This window comes from Piliocolobus tephrosceles, chromosome 21 (assembly GCF_002776525.5).
Source record: "Piliocolobus tephrosceles isolate RC106 chromosome 21, ASM277652v3, whole genome shotgun sequence".
In the NCBI taxonomy this organism is placed as follows: Eukaryota; Metazoa; Chordata; class Mammalia; order Primates; family Cercopithecidae; genus Piliocolobus; species Piliocolobus tephrosceles.
This window is the reverse complement of record NC_045454.1, coordinates 45,254,431-45,262,737: the sequence shown is the minus strand read 5'-3', so window position 1 is coordinate 45,262,737 and position 8,307 is coordinate 45,254,431.

The following is an 8,307-nucleotide window of genomic DNA, read 5'->3' as shown; positions in this document are numbered from 1 at the left end:
TAAATGCCACCTTGGCAACATTCCACTCTTTCCCATCAGTCAGCCAGTCAAGAGGATGCTTGGGTGGGTGGGGGCTGGGGGAAGGGACTGCACGGGAAAGGATGACTCCATCGTTGCTGTGTTGCCATGAAGATTATGGAGTCAAGGCTGGGCGCGGTGGCTCACACCTGTAACCCCAACACTTTGGGAGGCTGAGATGGGAGGATTGCTTGAGCCCAGGAGTTTGAGATCAGCCTGGGCAACATAGGGAGATCCTGTTTCTACAAAAAATAAGGTAATTGGCCAGGCGCAGTGGCTCACACTTATTAATCCCAGCATTTTGGGAGGCCACGGCGAGCGGATCGCCTGAGATCAGGAGTTCGACACCAACCTGGCCAACATGGTGAAACCCTATCTCTACTAAAATACATAAATTAACCAGACGTGGTGGCACATGTCTGTAATCTTAGCTACTCGGGAGGCTGAAGCACGGAATCACTTGAACCTGGGAGGCAGAGGTTGCAGTGAGATCACACCACTGAACTCCAGCCTGGGCAGCAGAGCGAGACTACATCTCAGTAAGTAAGTAAGTAGGTAAATAAATAAATAAATGAAAAATTTAAAAAGCCAGGCATGGTGGTACATGCTTGTAGTCCCAGCTACTCAGGAGGCTGAGGTGGGAGAATGACTTAAGCCCAGAAATTTGATGCTGCAGTGAGCTATATGATTGCACCACTGCACTCCGGTCAGGGCAACAGAGCAAAAACTCTGTCTCAAAAAAAGAAAAAATAAAGTTATAGTGCTGAACAGAGATATTGGTGTGTGTGCTTGAGAACATAGATCCCTGTGGGGGCTGGATAGACATAGTCCAAACCTGGACTCCTCCATGTCCTGGAGAGTAGTTTGGGCAAGTCGCCTAACCCCGCTGAGCCTCAATTTGCTCATCTATGAAATGGGGATAAGTAGCAACTCTCCCATGAGACTGTTAAACATGAGAAATGTACACACTTTTCAGTGCATGGGGCTGGGGTCGTGGAGGGAAGCTTCCCTTCTGAGGATGAAAGTGGGGAAGGCCAGAGTGTGGGGAAAAAGCTTTCAATGGTGGGGACACTGGATGTGGCCTGTAGAGGACATGGAGGAGTGGACACAGCTGTTTTTTCCATCATGGGCAGAGACTAGAGACTGAATGGGGCATTGACTGGGAAACTGGCCCCCAGGTCAGAGCAGAGTCCAGGGGCAAACTGACAAAAGCCATCAAGACATTACCAGGTCCAAGGGGGTAAGTGTTCAGCCAGAGACAAAATGTAATGGGTCAAAAGGAGGAGGATGTGATGGGGCTCTGCAACAAGTGAGTGACAGGGCTTAGTAAGGACCAGTACCTTGGACAGCGCCTGACCTTGAAGGTCCAGGGTGTGGTGAGGAGAAAAGTCGGTCTGTCTGGGGTAAGGTGGGTTTTAGTGACCATGTCTGGGGCCTGCCTCTGTGGGCTGTTGAATATCCAGTTTCAAGGAGTGAATATGGCTTTCCTGAACCGAGAATCAAACCTCCAAAGACCAAGGACCCCAATCCAATGAACCATGAGGTTGAGCCAATCTCAATCCTGCCCAGGAGCCCTTTCTTGGTTGGCATCAGTTCTTCTAGGCCAGGTTGTCATTTCTGCAAGAAAGGCAGGAGGGAATCCAGCTTTGCATCCTGTAGGGACAAGATGACCCTTTGGACCACACATGGTATCCACATTGACCATGCAAGAATCTGCCAGCTGTAGAATATGTCCTCTAAAGATATTTGGCATCATGCTCTTCTGAGTTACTTCAGGATAAACCAGGCCTTGTCATTTATTGATGTCTTAGATCATTCTTTATTGGAGGCTCTCCTGTGCATTGTAGGATATTTAGTGCCATCCTTGTCCTCTACCCACTAAATGCCAGTAGTACCTCTCCCTCCCACTTGTAACAAAATGTCCCAAATATTGCCATATATCTTCCGGATGGGAAATAATTGCCCTGGTTGGAAATCACTGCGATAAGCTCATCCTCTTCTGATGAAGCTGGTCTGCCTAGTGACCAGACTACTAGAACAGAAAGGTTTTCCCTTTTTGCCTTGCCTGCTGGGAAGCTCAAAATGTTTATTTGGTCTTAAGTTCCATGTAGCACTAGTTGTAGGATTATCTTCCTGCTTCATGTCAGGAATGGTTTATTTATTTATTATTTATTTATTTATTTATTTACTTACTTATTTTCAGATGGAGTCTTGCTCTGTCATCCAGGCTGGAGTGCAGTGGCATGATCTCAGCTCACTGCAAGCTCTACCTCCCAGGTTCATGCCATTCTCCTGCCTCAGCCTCCTCAGTAGCTGGGACTACAGGCGCCCACCACCACAACCGGCTAATTTTTGTTTTTTTTTTGTTTTTTTTTTTTTTTAGAGATGGGGTTTCACTGTGTTAGCCAGGATGATCTTGATCTCCTGACTTAGTGATCCAACCATCTCGGCCTCCCAAAGTGTTGCAATTAAAGGCGTGAGCCACTGTGCCTGGCCTATCCCAGGAATAGTTTAAAACAGCCTTAGGCATTAGATGAAAACAGTCCATAGCTGTTAAAAAGAGCTGGATTTCAGCACAACTTGAAGCATTTTCTAACAATGAAAATGACCAGCCCAAGGATGGCTTGCCAGGGAAGAACAGAAACTGTACTGGAAATGTTTAATCCTCAGGAAAAGACACTACATCAGGATGATTCTCGATGTATTTTATGGATTTATGACTAACCCTCCTATATTCCACTCACCCCCTTCCTCCCCAAAAAAGCCTAGGGATTAAGACAAATAATATAGAATTGAATGTGAGAAACTAAGTTTTTTTTTTTTTTTTTTTTTTTTTTTTTTTTTTTTAATTCCAAAACGGAATCTCGCTCTTGTCACCCAGCCTGGAAAACAATGGTGTAATCTCAGTTCACTGCAACCTCCACCTCCTGGGTTCAAGCGATTCTCCTGCTTCAGCCTCCCAAACAGCTGGAATTACAGGTGCCCGCCACCGTGCCTGGCTAATTTTTGTATTTTTAGTAGAGACAGGACTTTACCATATTGCTCAGGCTGGTCTTGAACTCCTGACCTCGTGATCTGCCTGCCTCAGCTTCCAAAGTGCTGGGATTACAGGCATGAGCCATCGTACCTGGTCACCAAGATTAATTTTTAAAGGAAAACAACTTTCTCAATGGAAAGCATCACCTGGCAGCAGAATTCAGACCTGCCTTTCTGTCCTTAGGCAGGAATACACCCTGACCCTCACTTTCCTTCTCTGTAAAATGGGAATGCCAGTAGTTCCTGTTTCAAAGAGTATATATAGGAATTAAATAAAAGGTGCATGTACCATGCTCCGAAGAGGGCCTGGCACTTCGCTGCAGCTCAATGAATGGTGACTAAATGTGTTAATGTCTTATATCATTTTGTTGCAAGTGACAGAAACCAAGCTCTATCTGACTCAAGTAGAAAAAAAGGAATTTTATTGATTTAGAAAAAAGCCAGACATGGTGGCTCATGCCTGCAATCCCAATACTTTGGGAGGCTGGGGCGGGAAGATCACTTGAACTCAGAAGTTCAAGACCAGCCTGGACAACATAGTGAGATCTCATCTCCACTAAAAATAATTTAGAAAATTAGCTGGGCATGGTGGCATGCACCTGTAGTCTCAGCTACTTGGGAGATTGAGGCTGCAGTGAGCTATTATCACTGCACTCCAGCCTGGGCAACTGAGCAAGATCTTGTCTCAAAAATAATACACACACACACACACACACACAGAAACAAGAAGGTCTGAGTCTGGAATTGGGTCTAATATCAGGCATTTTGCATCAGGACTCTGTCTCCCTGGCCATCTCTCAGTCCTGTGTCCCTTCAAGCATCAGCAAAGGAAGATGTTGGTAGTATTTACTAATGCTAATGATTAAAGCCCCTAGAGAAGGGCAGGGTCTTTGCACCATGCTCCCTCTATTGAGTTTTTTCTTTTCTTCTTTTTCTTTTTTTTTTTTTTTTTTGAGACAGAGTCTCACTCTGTCACCCAGGCTGGAGTGCAGTGCTGCAATCTTGGCTCACTGCGACCTCCGCCTCCTGGGTTCAAGTGATTCTCCTGCATCAGCCTCCCAAGTAGCTGGGATTGCAGGCATGCACCATCATGCCCGGCTAAGTTTGTATTTTTATTAGAGACGGGATTTCACCACGTTGGCCAGGCTGGTCTTGAACTCCTGACCTCAAGTGATCCACCAGCCTCAGTCTCCCAAAATGCTGGGATTACAAGCATGAGCCGCCACACCGGGACCCATATTGGAATTTAAGGAACAGGCTGACTGGCCCATTGGAATCACACACCCAGTTGTGGACCAATCACTGTGCCTAGAGGAAAACAATATTGTGATTGGCTTGGCCAGCTCAGGAGCCCACCCCTAGGTTATTTAGTTCCCCAAACCCAGTCAGGATCACGGCGCTGGAGCCCAAACTTAATTGACTGTGTCTCCTAAGGACAGATCTGTGTCCTGCCCCAGGTTGCAATCTGGAGGGTGGATTAGCTCAGCTAATAGGCTCTTCCCAGTGAGAGTGATTGTCAGCTTTGTAGACAAGGAATGTTCAGTGTTTGGGAGTAGCTTAGGGTGTCAGATGTTCTCCCATAATCCCAGTCTTATCTTCCACCTCATCATCTGCCTCATCTTTTAGCCTGGGACAGAAAATTCAGCTCTGACAATCTCACAAGATGAAGCAGATGAGTCTCTGCTTTGAGAAGGAACGCATTCCAGAAACTTGTGTCTTTCTTGCAAGACTTTGCTGAAGATTGCATGAAAGCTGCTCCAGGCCCCAGGCCAGGCATGGTAGCTCACACCTGTAGTCCCAGCAAGTTGGAAGGATCACTGAAGCCAAGAGTTGGAAAGACCAGCCAGGGCAACATAGTGAGACACCATCTCTACAAATAAAATAACAATAATAGGCAGGCATGGTGGCTGTAGTCCCAGCTGCTCAGGAGGCTGAGTCCCCAGCTACTCATCTGTAGTCCCAGCTACTCAGAAGGCTGAGGTGGGAGGATGGGTTGAACCCAGGAGTTCAAGGCTGCAGTGAGCTACGATTGTGCCACTGCACTCCAGCCTGGGTGACACAATGAGACCCTGTCTCTAAAAAAAGAAAGAAAGCTTCCCTATATTCCAATATTCTGGTCCTTAGGAGACACATGGTTAGAGTTCCATGATAAAATAAGTTACTATTTATTTATTTATTTATTTTTAATTTTTGAGATGGAGTTTTGCTCTGTCGCCCAGGCTGGAGTACAGTGGTGCGATCTCGGCTCACTGAAATCTCCACCTCCCAGGTTCAAGTGATTCCCCTGCCTCAGCCTCCTGAGTAGCTGGGATTACAGGCACCTGCCACCATGCCTGGCTAATTTTTGTATTTTTAGTAGAGATAGGGTTTCACCATGTTGGCCAGACTGGTCTCAAACTCCTGACCTCAGTGATCCGCCCATCTCAGCCTCCCAAAGTGCTGGGATTACAGGTGTCAGCCACCAAGCCTGGCCAGGCAACAATTTAATCAGCTGGTTTTCTTCCACATAACTCTAGTTTTCTGGGGGAAAGCTCTTTTACATAGCCCCTGTGTACATCTAGACAGGTTGTGCATTACATAATCTAAGGTGCCCTGTTCACTTTACAGTCCATGTGTGTGGCAATCCTGCCTGTCTACCCCATCTTCCTTTAGTTGGTTCCACATTTTAAGGTTTTATTTTTAAGATGTTTTAAAATTACTCTTTCCTTTCCAGGTAATAATTCCTAAATTAGTCAAGATTGTCATGGATGCAAGGAACAGACATCCACTAAAACTAGCTCAAACAGCCAGAACATTTGTTGGTTTGTGGTACAGGAAAGAATGAGTTCTCTGGCTTCAGGTACAGCTATATCCAGGAGCTCAACAAATGTAGCCAGAGCTCTCTCTCTGACTCTTACTTGTACATCTTGGTACATATTGGCCTCAGTCTGCAGACTGTTCTTTTGAACAACTGGGGAAGGTGACTGCAGACAGAATGAGCTCCTTGTGGCTTATAATCCCAGAGGTAGAATGAGAACCTCCAATGTCACCTTCTCATCCCATACCTAATTATTGTGGCCATGGGTTGGGGCGCTTTGATTAGAATCCAGATCACATGGGACTGGGAAGGGGTGTTAGACACATGTCCATTTGGAGTAGTGAAGGGGACTCCACAAAGGGAAAGAAAGTACTGTTAGATTCTGAGCCAAAGAAACCACAGATGTCATCACAAGTATTTGTAATGGGATCATCCAGGAAGTGGCAGGATAAGGAACTAGGGGCATAATCCAATTGAAGTTATCTCCAATCTCTCAGATCTGCTGTGGGCTCGGCGGAAAGATGGAAAGCAGGTCTCAGGCTATGAGTCCAACACATCTAGAAGGTTCAGGAAGGAAGAAGGAACCATAGGGTGTCTCTATAAGGAGGACATGGGGGCAGAGGAGCATCTTATAGAATTTGGGCTTGTACTTGTTAGTTTGGGTTTTTGTTTTGTTTTTGAGATGGAGTCTTGCTCTGTCACACAAGCTGGAGTGCAGTGGTGCAATCTTGGCTCACTGCAACCTCCACCTCCTGGGTTCAAGCAATTCTCCTCCCTCAGCCTCCTGAGTAGCTGGGATTACAGGTGTGGGCCACCACGCCCGGCTAATCTTCGTATTTTTAGTAGAGACAGGATTTCACCATGCTGGCCAGGCTGGTCTCAAACTCCTGACCTCATGATCCGCCCCCCTTGGCCTCCGAAAGTGTTGGAATTACAGGCGTGAGCCACCGCACCCAGCCTATATTGGGTGGTTTTAAAGAGAATTACTAGGGTGGTATTGTTGGGAAGCTGGGAGCACTTTGCTGACTAGGTATTTCGGTGATTTTTATCTCGGAAGTGGGAGGATGGAAGTTGGGTTGGAATTGTGGTCGGTAAGAAGTGGCAGTCATGGCCGGGCGCGGTGGCTCAAGCCTGTAATCCCAGCACTTTGGGAGGCCGAGGCGGGCGGATCACGAGGTCAGGAGATCGAGACCATCCTGGCTAACATGGTGAAACCCCGTCTCTACTAAAAAAATACAAAAAACTAGCCGGGCGAGGTGGCGGGCGCCTGTAGTCCCAGCTACTTGGGAGGCTGAGGCAGGAGAATGGCGTAAACCCGGGAGGCGGAGCTTGCAGTGAGCTGAGATCCGGCCACTGCACTCCAGCCTGGGCGACAGAGCGAGACTCCGTCTCAAAAAAAAAAAAAAAAAAAAAAAAAAAAAAAAAAAAAAAAAAAAAAAGAAGTGGCAGTCATTTGTGTTCACTGGAAGAGGGGGATGAGAACTCATTTTTGTGGTTGTAGAGAGCACATGGTCACAGAGTGGCCTTGTCTCATCATTGTTTATATTCTGTGGCCACTGTTTATATTTAGTGGAGAACATCGTGGCCCAGCCGCCAGGAACTGATTTCAACTCTCTCTCCCGGCTGGCAGTGGGGATCTGTGTCTCCAAGGCAAGTTTGCCCCCAGCCCTTCCCAGCCCTGCCTAAGGTTCTCCGGAAACCGTCACTCACATCTAGCACTTGGAGGCCTCCAGGGACAGCGCTGACCCGCCATCTGGGTAGGAGGCTGAAAACACTAGGGGAGGAATATCCCAAATCTGTGCCTTGGCGGGTGTTACCCAGAAAGGGTGACAGGTTTCACCATGCATAAAGGAAAAATTGGAGGAAGGCCAGGTTAAGCAAAACTAGACATATTTTTAGATTGCAGAGCTGAGAAGCTTGGCTGTGCCTATGTGCATTGCAAGTCTACAAGAACAACATGTGTAGAGTTTTATGAACAAAGATAGATCAGAGACATGGGCAGCAGGCAGAGACAGAGAGAGAGACAGACATAGAGACAGAGGCAGAGAAAGCAACAGAGGCAAAGAGATTGGAACACAGAGAGAAAGAGATGGGGACACTGACACAGAGAAAGGAACAGAGATGGGAAGACAGGGACAGAGGCAGACAGAGAATGAACAGAGACAGAGAGATAGGGATGGAGAGAGACAGAGAGAGGGATAGAGATGGAGAGAAAGAGACAGGGCCAGGGCCACAGAGGGGCTGAGACAGGCCCAGGAGGAGACTAGGGATGGGGCCAGGGCTGCGTGCGGGCGGGGCATGGTGCAGACAAAGGCGCGGCCGCGCGGCCGGGGTGGCCCGGCCGGGGACAAAGGCCTGCCTGGGGGGCGGGGGCAGCGATGGCGACGGCCGCGGCGGGCGCGGGCGAACTACAAGTCCCGGCCTGTCTCAGCCCCTCTGTGGCCCTGGCCCTGTCT